The 12,827-nt window shown below is 48.9% G+C and overlaps 1 long non-coding RNA gene across 1 annotated transcript; it reads left to right on the top strand.

Moving 5' to 3' along the window:
* Positions 1 to 935: 935 nt before the first annotated feature.
* On the top strand, positions 936 to 8,823 carry LOC137414915 (uncharacterized). Its single transcript, XR_010981960.2, has 2 exons — positions 936 to 1,415; positions 5,634 to 8,823. It is a non-coding gene; the product is annotated as an uncharacterized LOC137414915 (long non-coding RNA).
* Positions 8,824 to 12,827: the final 4,004 nt, after the last annotated feature.

Genomic DNA, 12,827 nt, shown 5'->3' with positions numbered 1-12,827 from the left:
GGCCGTGCACAGCGCTCCGTGTCTTTACGTAGAGGCGCTTCAGCTCGGCTAGAGCCGTAGCGTACGTCCCAAATCGAGAAATGTTCCGGAAAACGGTGTGATAGACCTTTGACTGTAACACGGACAGCTTTATCGCAGCGGTGGGCTCTGTTTCGTGAGCAGCAAAGTAATTCTCCAGCGTGTTGAGCCAGTGAGCGAACTCCGATGCTGATCCCTCAGCTTGAGGGTCGGCTCCGAGAATCGGTACCACGATCATCTTGTGGTCAGCCATTCCGGCGATCTAAATGATATTAAATGTCGTGAAAATCAAGCTCAGACACGACTTGACCTCTGGGTAGGTTTAATATCATTTAGATCTGTAGTACATCCTGTAAGAATACATGCATGCAACAGGCATTAAAATCAGAGCATTTCATGAGCAGCAATGGTTGATTCAATATAACAATGGTCCTACAGAGAGGACTGTCAGCGCAGCATTTAGGGGCGTACATACCATTCAAACTACAAGACTATGTCACAGTGAGTTCCGCTGGAGTGTCCGCGCGCCCCGGTGGTCCCGGGTCTTATAGACGCCCCTTCCGTAGCGAGCACACCCTGGGTTCACCTTGGTATAATTTCACTACACCTTTATCTCTCAATATTGTTGAAATGAAGATCAAATAGCTGTATGTTGAAATATGTTGAAAAAGTCAAAACTTTACATGGGGTGTACTTACTTTTTCACGTGACTGTGTATATATATGTCAGAAACATGCTTTTAATTATACCTTTAGACTTATCTAAATGTTTGCATTTGATTAGTGTTTGCTTTATAAAATAAAATATAGAATTAAGCTTCCTATGTTCCCTTTTGGCTTCAAATATGCTTTACAACCAAACTTGCGGCGAGGAATGTAGAAATTGCTTGCTCTGTTAAACTCCCCTGTGAAACACATTTTTCACAACCCTCTGCCCTCGAAGGAAGGTCTGGTTTACATCTGCATGAGAAGATAAGGCCTTGGGAATGTCTCAATTCCTTGCTCCCACATTTTCCCTTGAGCTCAGCATTCCCCAGGATAGGACGAGGGTGGGGGCTGTTAAGTCCACTCTCCCTTTCTTTGTTTCACAATGCTGAGCTTGCAAAGCTAGCGGAGATCCTTATCAAACTCTGCACATATATAAGGAACGTCTTTTACCGAAGATCTTCAGAGTGTCTGGGACCTATGCTGTTCGATTGAGCTGTATATTCCCACCATTCTCCACAGCTGTGATTGGTCTTTTAATAAACTGCTTGTTACTCTTTGATTGTAGTGGAACCTGGTTCGATTCCCGACATCCTGGTGTCAGAAGTGGGATTCAACTCTGAGCGAGATTTGGGAGACAGACAACTGTGGAGACCCTGCGGAGAGAGGCTGGCCAGCACTGATTTGATTAAGGTGAGCTTTCATGCTGAGGGGTCATTCCAAATTGAGCTCCGTTCACTCACTCAGGCTTTGTCTGTCTCCCCTTTCGTCGCTTCATGCTTGAATCACGAACAAATTGTAAGTGCAGGCCTATTTGGCTTGGAGTAACGAGTTGTTTTATTGATCTACCAAGGATAGGGGTCAGTTAGCAGGAAGGGGGGAAGTGAGGCTTGGCTGCCGCAGGGCAACGCCGGTAAAACCAAGAACTTCCCAGGACAGGGCAGTCTAGGGACAAGGTGGGGTATGCCATTGCATACCAGGGAAAGTATAGGCTGCGGGCTAATGAAGAAGACCCAAGGGACATGGCCAGGAAAAACGAAGAGCGCAGGTACCAGGTAGGCTTGGCAGGAGGGGTAGTGGCAACTACAAGGTCAAGCCAGGAAGCTCTAGACAAAGCTCTAGACAAGAGAAACCTTCCCATCCGACTATTGGAAACTGTTCGGGGTGGTGGAAAGAGGAAGCGATGAAGAGCCAGGCAGCGGTGAAACAGGCTAGCCTGGCAGGAGTTGTAGTGGCAACTACAAGGTCAAGGCAGATGGAGACCAGGGTTAGGACAGTGCTGAAACTCCATTGAGATAAAGCACAGGAAAACAGAAATCCAGGTAGAAACAAATAGGACAGGTGAACCTGAAGAGAAAATAAATAGGCTCACAGCAAGGGGCCAGGTAAAAGCACAGGTAGGAAGGATTTGAGTGGTATTGAAATATTGAAATATTGAAGCATTAAAGCTGTAGTATTGAAGCTACAAGGACAAAGGACAATTAAGGAAATAGTCAAGCAAGCGAACCAGCGACTGATGCCGCTGGTTCTGGATCAAGACCCCGTGGTAGGGGAGGTAGTTACCAGACGCCTACCCTCCCAAGACAAGGGCCCTGTCCCCGGGCTCCAGGCACCACCCTCCCTGCCCCCACCCTTTTCACCCCCCACCCCCCACCCTTTCACCTTTTCACCCCGTCCTCAAATCCCCTTTCCTTTGAATGGTGTGAGAGGAACATGAATGAATGTGGATTTTGATAAGGTGGGCGAGTAGGCAAGTGGGTGTGCAAGTAATGCACACTTGATGTGCAACACCACTGTGTGTGCTTCGAATGATTGTGATTGGCTGCTTGACGTGCGGGAATCCGTGCCGGGTATGCCGATTTTAGCGTCTATTCGAGGGTCCTGGTGGTGTTCGTTAAATTTAACTCTCGTTAAAACGAGCCTATGGTTCCTGCCGTGCGGCTCCGTGGAAGGTGCATGAAGTCTGGGAATGGAGTTATCGTGCATTCGGGCTGGAGCCGAGCGAGTTCTGAGTCATGTGTGCACTGTGGGGGGGGGGGGGGGGGGGGCTCGGTTTGGGAGCGGTTGTTGTTGTGGTTGTTGTTGGATGGATTGGTCGGGTGCCGCTGTTTATTGGCTGCGGTCTAGAAGTTGTGGATTTTTGGTGTTTCCGCCGGGTTAAATGGAGTCCATTGTTCATTTTGAAATTATTTATAAGACTCTTGTTAATCACATGACCATGCGGGAAGCGACCTGCAGGGGCTTGAATACTGTGGGCGCGGGTGAACGGGTGGAAAAAATTAACTGTTCGCTCGGCAGGCTAAAATTGCGTACATAATTTGTGAATGAAAGAGAGAGTTCGGTGAGGAGAAAGATTGTTTTGGGAGCCAACAGCGTGGTAACGCGGTGTGCGGACGTGCAGGCAGATCCCCCATGACGAGGCACGAGCCACTGGAATAGCGAGGCGAAAGAATGATCCATCTAGCCGGTGGGAAATGCACATATTTAATGTGTGTACATTGATGACATTTTGAGTGGCTTGGGAAGCGAAACTAGGATTTATATAATGTGCGGATTCTTAGAGCACAATGATTAATTAATAATTAATAAGATTTGGAAATGTGAATTTAACGTCCATCCGAGGGATAAAAACCTTCTGGTATGGTTTTCTGTCGGTATGGTTGTGGTATTCAACTGTCGGTATGGTTGTGGCTTGCACCGTGTCAATGACATTTGCTGGTTCTTCAGTGCAGGAGGTGTGCACCAGGTAGAGATGGTGCTGCATGGTGGAGCACGCCTCCCAAGGAAGGCTGTGAAGTTTTGAGATGAGAGCAAGTGTTCCGCATTTCGATTGAAGATAGAGGTGGCTTGTGGTAGCAGGAATTCCCGGGCAGATTTGGTGTTAGCGGTTGTTATTTTGGTTCATCAAATGTTTGCATTTGTAATGTGGAACCTCTCTGATTGTCTGTCTATCTGTCCGGATACGGAGCTCTTGGAGAGGCAAGATGGGCTGAGGTTGACCAAGCAATTGTTGTATTTGTAAGATGAAGACGTCTGTTACCCCAATTACCCAAATTTCACCCCTGTGTCTGTCCCTGTGTGTGTGTCCCTGTGTCTGCCTGGCTTTCTGGCAGTCCATGGAGTCATGTTTCTGAAACACTGATTTTGGGGGGGTTGCGGGTGTGCCACGGAGCTCGGGTGCACCTGCGGTGAGTTGTGGTGGTGTGGGGTGAATGTTCTACTGGAGGGTGGTTTGGTGTGAGATGTTAACCACAACCTGATGGTGTTGTTCGTGGTGGAGGCCTTGTGTTAAAGTTGGGACGTGTTGCCAGGGGTCTGGGTGGCTGCACTGTCGGCGTGGTTGAGGTGTGGCTGGCACCTCGTGTGGTTGAAGGTTGCAGTTTGCGTGGAATGCAATAAACATGCCCGACTTTTGGCTTTGTGAGGCTCCAGATAGAGGTTGGTTTGCAGGTTTCACGGAGGGAGAGCGAACAAGGACGGTGGCTGGGCTGGTGAGAAACTGCCTGGTTTTATGTTGATTTTGGATATCAATTTTTCAGTTGCACTGATTTTTGCTGCATTAATTTTTCTGTATTTCCTAAAATGATTATCTAATTGCTAATATTGCTGTGGGTTGACAAGTAGGATAGAATACGATCTTAATTCCAATAGTCCAGTGCATATGGGACGGGGGAAATGTAAGATGACGTCAGTGTGCTCCGAGTTGAAAGGAAAAAGAGGTCATCACATTGGATCCCTTCCAATGTCAGAAGGTAATTGGAGAGGTGGGGGTGCTGATTTCTGCATGAGGTTGGCAGAATTTACCCTTTGTTGGCAAACGACTTTTGTTTGCATTTCGTTTAATAAATGAGCTGGCATATAGAGACTGTGGATTAGACTGCGCCAGTCTGGAGAAGTGGTGTCCTTTGGAAGTGAGTTCGAGTCTGGTTGGGTTCTGGGGCTTGTGGTTCGCCTCTGTTGTCTGTCTGTCTGATTGTAAGTCCATGGTGTGATTCCATGGAGGGCCAATTGAGTGCTCAGGTGCTGAAGTGATTTAACATCGGAATGCATCTCTCGGGAGGACCACCAGCTGTTCCAGGGAGGTAAGGTGTGAAATATAGTGATGTGATCTTCGCTGGAAATGTGGTTGAGAATGGAATGGCAGCGGGGAAGGAATCGTTGTTGTGGTGCCGTGTACAATGTCATTGTATAAGAACGTCGGGTGGCGAGTGTGGACATGTTAATCGGCCAGGATGTTGCGGATCTCTGTTTTATGTTGTGGCCTGGTTGTTGACAACATCATTGTCCCATTGTCAACAGAGGGCATCTCGAGACACACCAACAGAGGAAGGAGTAAAACAGGACACCTGCACTCAGACAAACAGTGAGAATTGACGAGAGTGAGTCACAGTGGGTGAGAAACACCAGACAGTAAGACATATAAGAACTATTTTTATTTTCAATAAACAGACCAGGTTATTTTTTATTTGTTTATTTACGAAAAATAAATAAATAAAAAGGGGAGGTTAATGGTGGTTTGTTGGATTGTTGAAGTAATTCTTCTTGTTCTAGTAGTAATTCTAGTTGAAATCCTAGTTGAAGGAATTTAAATGTAGATATTGGGATATTGGGATATTGGGATTCATAGTAGATATTGGGCAACTATTGGGCCAGAGGCTGAAACAGGTGCAGGTAACAGGTGCAGGGAACAGGTGTAGGGAACAGGTGCATGAGATGCTGAGAGAGGGATTAGAGAAAATTGGATTGAATTGAAATTGAAATGAAAATTGAAAAAGTGGATTAGGAAAATTGGTTTGTTGAAAATAACCATTGGAATAATGGTTTCTGTTGGATGCAACAATTTTGTGCAATTGATTGATCCAAGAGATTATGCCCGAACCAATAGAAGCATGGCCATCCACACCTTCCAAGCCGGAGACCAGGTGCTCGTGAAGCACTTCACCCGCAATAACGCCCTGGAACCAAGGTGGACGGGACCATTCCAGGTATTGCTGACTACACCAACCGCTGTCTTTTGCGAGGGTAAGCCCTCCTGGATCCACGCCATGCACTGTAAGTTGGCGATCCAAGCACCAGAAACAACACCATAGTAATGATGTTTTCAGTCACAGGTGTAATGCTACTGATAGCGGCAGCATCTATTGGTAGCGTGGTAAGGTGGGGCACAGATCATGAGTGGGACACACAAAACCTCACCGTGACATTGGGACAGGAGATATCATCACCATGTTTTGAGGAAAAATTGCACAAAAATTGGATAGGCGTGAGATGGACGGTGTTGGATGGAAATATATGGGACCAGGTACTGTGGAAGCAACTCGTGTCCCTTGGGTGGGGCCGAGTCCGCACCAGAGAAGAGGTCGAACCAGGGTACACATGGGGGACACCTGATTTTAAACTGCAGACGCGCACACACCTAGAGAAAGGCACGACTATGAGGATTCGATGTCAAGCATGGACTACATGGCTTTTTAAGTATGGCGACATCGTGACCATCGAATACGTACTCACACCGCACCCCCAGGACAAGGCCCCAGAAAAGGATGCAAACACATATTGGAGGGTAGCAAGAGAGGTGGCGGCCATCCAGAATAGGACTCAGTGCTGGTCATGCATGCACTTCCCCCATACCAGCACCCCTGGGATACAAATGATAGTGCTACCCTTGTCCCTAAGCGATATTTGCTCACAGCCTATCGATTCCCCATGTTTAGTCACCACTCTGGAAAGAGAGGGGGTTGGCAACGATAAGAGTTGTAATCGGCAGTTTAATTATCGCCCTTCAATGATTGCCCATGTGGCCGAGAGGCCCGCCCCCGTCTGGGTCAAACCACAGAAAGGGATGGCCTGCCTCCAGGGCTCCGACCACCTGCTTATGGGGGAATCAGAATGTGCCTACACTCTCCCCGGGAAGGTGGAAAAGGGGAGCACCGGGATTATGCTACGAATAGTACTGCAAGATAAACACAACCACAATATAACGGCTATATCATTTTCTAGGGGGGTTAGTAGGATCAATGGGGTGACAACGGGAATCCAGTGTTTATCCACCCACCTGGTCCCACCCCATGGGACAATGTTTATATGCGACGATAAGGCATACCTATATTTACCAAATAATTGGAGTGGCACATGTTATCTTGGCTCGGTTCTTCCCAACGTCGAGATACTGGACGATTTAGATTCAAAGTCCCTGAATAGGCGACATAGGAGGGCAGTATGGAACGAAGACGGAACCACAAAACTACACGGAGCAGGATGGGAAAAGGTGATGGGTTTCTTTTTCCCAGGAGCAGGCACAGTTATGAATAGCTTCCGGATAGATAAGTTGGCCTTGGCTCTAGAAAAGGTGGCTAACGACACCGCCACAGCCCATGATGAATTATTGGACACAGTAGTTCATATGCGCACAATGGTAATGCAGAACCGGGTGGCTTTGGACATGCTTTTGGCAGAGAAGGGAGGGGTATGTGGGGTAGTAGAAGGAAAATGTTGCACATACATACCAGATCCATCCCAAGGGGTGTCAGCCGCAATAGTAAGATTGAGAAAGACAAGCCATGCATTGACTGTTGATCGAATAGCGCGAGAAAATTCTTTGAACATTGATTGGCTTACCAATTGGTTTTCAGGATGGACAGGCACGATAGTAAAGTGGTTGTTGACCGCACTGGTGGTGATAATCGGGGTAGTGGTCTGGGAGGCACGAATGAAGGCTTTAGTCCTCTTGTGTGTGAGAAAGTACTTTTCAGGATGGACGACGAAGAAACCGCCGGCAAAGACCATGGTCTTGGCCGCCGATTCGAACAGGTCCTGGGACGTCGACCTGAACGAGCCCCTGGGCGATGCTGATGTGTTCGTCGCTTCTGAAGATTGTGATGATTTTGCTGCTAAAGATTGTGATGATTTTGTTGTAAATCCCCTGCGGGAATTGGCTAATGCTTCTGATGTATTACAAGCACACAGCTGCATAGCCCCGATCGATCTGACTCTGGATCTGATTGCGACGCTGGGTCTGGCTGTCGAAGAACCTGATACTCTGGATCCCGACGCCAAGTATGCGTCCATGGATGACTTTGACACAAAGGAAGTTTCTCTCTTTACTTCGAATTGTAATGTCCTGTACTCTGACCAGGAGCAGATGACACAAGATATTGATGACGTTGTGTATTCCCCAGAACAACAGCATGTACGGGCTCTCATGAACATGGACCTAGATTAACCTCGAAGATCTGCAAGGACTGCGTTTGTGCGAGAGTGGGGGAGCCAGTTCCGCAGGGGAGGTTGCTGGCCCTCTGTGGAGCACATCCTCATTCAGACCAGACGCCTTCGTTGTGGATCTGAAACGTTAATGGATTTTTCATGTTCTGGACTTTCATGTTCCACAGCATGCGCAATCGCGACACACCTTCCAAGTGTGCATGCGTGGCGCTATGAGCGCGTGGCATGCCCTTGGGAGGACACACATACAACATTATTCTTTTTGCTTGCGAATAAAGCCCGATGTGGCAAATTGTCTCTTTAGACACGTTGCCTCTACGAGACAAAATTGGGGTAATGTCGGAAACATGCTTTTAATAATACTTTTAGACTTATCTAAATGTTTGCATTTATTTAGTGTTTGCTTTATGAAAGAAAATATAGAATTAAGCTTCCTATGTTCCCTTTTGGCTTCAAATATGCTTTACAACCAAACTTGTGGCGAGGAATGTAGAAATTGCTTGCTCTGTTAAACTCCCTTGTGAAACACATTTTTCACAACCCTCTGCCCTCGAAGGAAGGTCTGGTTTACATCTGCATGAGAAGATAAGGCCTTGGGAATGTCTCAATGCCTTGCTCCCACATTTTCCCTTGAGCTCAGCATTCCCCAGGATAGGACGAGGGTGGGGGCTGTTAAGTCCACTCTCCCTTTCTTTGTTTCACAATGCTGAGCTTGCAAAGCTAGCGGAGATCCTTATCAAACTCTGCACATATATAAGGAACGTATTTTACCGAAGAACTTCAGAGTGTCTGGGACCTATGCTGTGCGATTGAGCTGTATATTCCCACCATTCTCCACAGCTGTGATTGGTCTTTTAATAAACTGCTTGTTACTCTTTGATTGTTGTGGAACCTGGTTCCATTCCCGACATATATATATATACATATATATATATTGTTACGGACGCGGTTAAAGATGTTATTTACCGAGCGGTGGTATTGCCGCGACCTAACAGTTCCCCTGATTCTTCCCCAACTCACCCGATTCACCCAGACGTTGGCCAAATCGCGCTATGCCAAATCAATGATAGAAAGGACACGACGACTGGGAAAGAGGAAACGACGCAAGGGGTACAGTTCTCAAGACCTCCGGAGGAGGGTATAATTACAGTGGTGGAGAAAAGGGGTAGATTACAAGGCAGTGAGGTAAAGACACAGAAGAGATGGGCACTTAATTACCGTCTTATCTTATCCCAGACAGACCACAGACAAACGGAACAAGGCAGACTTACACAGGGATTGATGGCAGGAAGGGACAGGTAGGTCGATAGCACAAGGTGCACCTTGGCTCGGGGACAGGATAAAGCACGGTCCAGAAGATGCGGGGAGGTGTCACAGCGCTCGGAGGGGACGTATTTCTTTCTCCAAGCTCAGCGCGCATCTGACGTCACCTCCCCCTCACTGCGCATGCTCAGCGGGGAGTGACACGCCCTCGGCTGGTTGGTTCCGCCCCACTGGGGCCGGTCCGCCGCTTCCATTGGGTGCGGGGGTTACCGGGCTCCGCCCTTGACGAGGAGCTGACAGGGAGCCCCTATTTGGTAACCCCGTCGAGCACATGTTTGATGGCGGCTCGTTGGGAAGGCCTGGTGCCCTCCCAACACCCCCTACCAACCAAGCCGGAGTGAGGACGCGCACTTCCTGCGCTCGTTGTTGTTGTTGTTGTTGTTGTTGAACTGTGAGGAAGAGCTGCGGGGAGGTATTGGGAGGTCCTAAACTTCCTAACGGTGCCATACAATCACATTCTGGTGCAACGAAGGGTCAGAATTAATGGAAACGAGTCCTTAACTAACATAGACTAAGAATAACTAGCAAGATGTCCTATAGTTGTCTTACATGAGATGCGGTGAACCTGGGCACGACATTTAATGGGGGAAATAGGGAGAGGTCGGGTCTACAGAGTGTTGTTTACAGAAAATGGGACTAGGGAATGGGGGATTGGGGATAGTTGGGAAGTATTGAGGAAATAGGGGAATATTTACAAGCGGATATGGATGGATGCAAATCCCATATCCGCAACACTGCACCCTTCTCTACCTCGGGGCGGCCCGACCCGATAAATTTTTACCTACTTTAGTGTGGCACTCAGATGTAGTTCCCTCTACTATTAACTCAACCCTGAGTGCGACAGTTTTACAGATGTTCACAAATGAGTAAATATGTCCCCCTGCAACGTTGCACCCTTCTCCTAACAGAAACACACCCACAGGATAACCGAATCGCGGAAAGCATCCTCAAACTAAACATACAGCCGGTAGGGAGCATTATTTATACAACACTGATATTTACACTACGATCCAGGACCTGTTCTTTGAGGAACACATGCAGATGTTATGCATAGGGAGAGCACGCATGCAAGCATCGATACACCAACCCACGAGTGCCCTGTGGCCCTACGGCCTTTAATAATGTGCAGAGCACCCCGTCCAAGCACCAAAAGCACCACCCCATTACGCACAGTCAGCACCATCCGGTGCACCAATAAAGTGTTCATAAAAATGCACAATTAAGTGTCCATGGTCACTGGTGGTGTCGCAGCCGGCCGATGTTCTGCCGCTGGTCTTGCCTTCATGGAGTGCACTTGGCCTTCTGGCTTCTTTAGAAATAAAGAAAGGCGCCAACCGCGTCCATTTCTGAATTGTGGCCGTCAGGGGGGCCAACTAAAAGTGGTTCACCTGTATGGCATAGGTGCCACGTTGACCCAGAGGTCCATCCACGGGTGGTGCTTGACCGCAAAAGAACTGCGGTCCATTGTGGGCGGCCACAAAAATTGCGGTCCATATGGTGTATCGATCCAGGCAGCAAGCAGCGGAAGTACAGGCCCACAACTGCGGAGCCAGCACGTCTCTCTCCTCTCTCTCTGCCCCAAAGCCAGATCCTCGGAGGTGGGAGACAAAAGAAGACAAGTGAGTAAGGTGGTAAGGGCGCAAAAGTGCACGCAATACAAGGTAATGCACACTGGGGGCACATGGGAACCAGGTGAGACAGGTACGTTCCTACCGTACGCCCCCCCCCGCCCCCCACCAGGTAACCTACATTGCCCCTCCCTTACCCCTTACTGTATCCACAAAACACAACACTACCCATAAACATCTACTTTACACATCAACAACGTCCCTACTGTCTTCCCCGTTCCTCCCATAAACCAAATTCGTCTTCTCTCCCTCCTAACCAATCAGATTTGCCATTTCCAACTCTCATCAAAATCTGCCATCTCCAACTCAACATCAAAATCTGCCATCACCAATTCATCATCAGTCCCTCCTAAGGAGGGAGAGATGGAATCACCCCAATGTCTCATCCACGTCGTGATGCGTCTCACAAATCCAAACAGCAATTCTCCTTTCCTGCAACACAAACCAAAGAAAACACAGGTGTGGAGTCATCAGCATCACCTCAGGTAAGTGGCTGCGTATGGTGCGACAGGTTCATCAATCCTAACTATTTCCTAAATGACTTTAACAACTTTACATTACCCGGGGTCTTTCCCTGCCAATCCATTGGCCAACTTACACTATGGGTTCTAAAAACCAATTCCCATTGACCAAACTGTGGTGCTTCTCAATTTGGGGTCTCACTCCCCCGATTCATCTCCCGGTGCCCTTGCACAATTTCTGGGCTGCGACGTGTAGCTCTCCCAGCAGGTCTACCCACCTGCACACCTCCACCACTGCAGTTGCCACCCGAGCTTACCTAGCTCCTCACCCTAACCTAACTAACTGGGGAAGGCCCCTCCTGGCTCTGTCACCCCACTCGGTGCCCTCTGGCACTGGGCTACCCGGGTCCGTCCTCCGGATCCTCGGGCCCCATCCACAACAACTACCGGCTCCCAGAGCCCACCTGCGGCCTCACCTGGCCGACATCCTCACAGTGGTGGAGTGCCCAAACCAACTACACACACTAACAGGCTACACGCCCAGCCATTTCCACAACACTAATGCACCCATCCAAATACCATTCTTCCACCCGCACCACAGATGTCAATATCCAACCACAATTTACCTATACCCTCTACCTAACACTTACACTACCCGCCCCGGGTACTCGTGAAAGGGGTCCACTCTTCCCCCATCCACACCTTCGCACCATGCACACCACTCCGTACCACTTACTCCAACTCTCTCCACACCACTCATTCTCTGCTCCATATATTTCACACACCTGTACTTGCACACCTGTGCTCTCATACTTGGTGCCGCCTGCACCCTTCTCTCCCCCAAGCGCATTCGCGCTGATCCACAACACTCACTACTCACCATGACACTCATCCGCAATGCTCTCTCATTCATCACTTGTACACTCACACACACCTCGGAGCATTGCCTCACCGATGCCTCATTTGAAGCTGCTCACCAGCACTTCCATTCACACTGCATCATCTGCTCTGTCTACTCCCTTCTAAAACTCGCGCTCCTCCGTCTTCCCTTACACTCAGCGCTCCCACGTCATTATCAAACACTAAGCTACTACGTCCCCACGACAAGTACCAAGTCTCTTACTTAAATCTTGTCACCTATAGTCACCTCTAGTCCCTATCAATATAACCTAACCCACCCAGGCTAGTTTTCACTGCCATACACCCCATAATCTATAGCGCATTTGCCCCCATCATGGGAAGGGTGGCAGGGATGCCACCCTTACCCACCGTCATACGGCGCGAGTGGGACGTTGTGGGACCACCTCGTATGTGAGTCGTTGCCCGCCTGCCGGACCCCGTGCATCGCCCCTTGCGGGGTCAGCGCGGGGCCGAACCGGCCGGGCCCCCACAGTACATTACCCCCAAGGGGCTCCCGTGCCTCCCCTGTCCCTCTAAAAACTACCCCTGTTGGTGTCGATGCATGGGTCACG

This window comes from Myxine glutinosa, chromosome 4 (assembly GCF_964187855.1).
Source record: "Myxine glutinosa chromosome 4, kmMyxGlut1.1, whole genome shotgun sequence".
Lineage (NCBI taxonomy): Eukaryota > Metazoa > Chordata > Myxini > Myxiniformes > Myxinidae > Myxine > Myxine glutinosa.
This window is presented reverse-complemented; position numbering and strand designations above follow the sequence as displayed.